Genomic DNA, 1,681 nt, shown 5'->3' on the forward strand with positions numbered 1-1,681 from the left:
CCGGTATGGCAGTTCTGTAAGGCCCCGGAAAATTTCGCTAAGTAATTTAAGGTTCTGTGGTGCCAAGGTAGGCTAATGTATTGTATTTTCAGACTTTTTAGGTTGAACAGTGTGTTGTAGAGTTGAATCATTTCGACCTCGCGTGGCCAGATCCTAGCGAGCCAGACCGTGCTATAACCCTCGCGAAGCTATGTCTATAGCAAGCTGGAACGTGCTATATCCCTCGCAAAGCCTGGTCTATAGCTCGCTACAGAGCTCGCGAAGCCTAGTCTGTAGCGAGCTACAGAGCATGTCTAGCCTGGTCTGTAGCCCGGTACAGATTTTTGGAGAGTCCGTTTTTCTAATTTCATAACCCTACCCTAGTTCCTATAAAATGATCTTAGGGTCATTTTGGAAGGTTAATCTGATATTTTTAGAGAGGGGAAAGTGCCCTAGAGTGAGAGGAGAATTCCTAAGCCCTTGTTCATCAAATCTTGCTCAAGCCTTGAAATCAAATAAGAAATCCCTCAAGTTCTTCATCTAAGAGGTAAGGTTCCATACCCTAGTTTTCAATTTTGAATTTGGATAGAAGATGGTTGATTAGGAGTATGATTCTTGGGTGTGAGAGTATTATTTATACATGCATGTACCAATAAGGTTTGTGGGAAGATTGTTGAGCTCAAATGGATAACGATTGGGTTGTGGAGTGAAGGAAATCTTCTAGAAGAACCTTGTAGTCAAATTTGCACACCTAGTGTTTGATAAAATGCTCAAATGAGCTGAAATCATGAATATCTTCCTAATTTGTGTTCAACTTTGTTATGTCTCAAAATAGATTGGGATTTTTAGGATTTTCGGAATGTCGTAGTAATTTAAGGAAAGCTCTAAGCTAGGTATGTTGGCTAAACTACTCTTCTAGAAACGAATTCCATGATGTTCCCGTAAGTTTCAAGTATTGTTGGCTCAAGTTCCTAATACCCATGTTCCAAGTTGTTCCTAATAAATTCGATTATCTCGAGTAAGTAAAGTGTCGAAAGATGTAGATATTCAAAATGTGTTCCAATTATCACATTATGTTATCCTTCGGGAATGTGTTCAAGAATAATATGTGTATTAAAATGTTATGGCTTTGAGTTGTGTTTCAAATGAAAGCTAGTATGCCAAATTGTGTGAGAAAAACTCGATATGCCTAAGACTCTTAATTGCTCATATGTGTACCTAAAGTCTTGATTGGAAACGTCTTGTTGTTGATAATCTATAAAGATGCTTGAAAATGAAATAAGTAAATTGGGGGATATAGTGTGTGGCCAATATGCCAAGAATGAAAGTTATACTTGTGGCTAATGGTGCCAATGAAATAGGATGATGTGATAAAGATTATGAAATGAGCTTTGATTCAATTATTCCAAAATTATTTCAAAAATATAATTGCCTAAAAGCTTATGTACTCAAGTCATGCCCTTATTAGGCTGTTTTAACTAATGTTATGCTTTGTGAGTATTTTCAATGTGTTTTGCGTTCTTACATATTCGTGAGTGAAAATTGTGTATTGTCCTTTTTGGGGAAAAGTATTTCAAGAATAAAAGGTGTGTTACTTGTTTATGATTTTAACTTGCGCATCAATTGCCAATCATTTTACTCCATTCTTGGAAAGAAATCTATTGTGCTTTAATTTTTCATTTCTAATGAACATAAAATTGTG

The sequence above is a fragment of the Nicotiana tabacum genome, chromosome 4 (assembly GCF_000715075.1).
Source record: "Nicotiana tabacum cultivar K326 chromosome 4, ASM71507v2, whole genome shotgun sequence".
NCBI classification, from domain to species: domain Eukaryota; kingdom Viridiplantae; phylum Streptophyta; class Magnoliopsida; order Solanales; family Solanaceae; genus Nicotiana; species Nicotiana tabacum.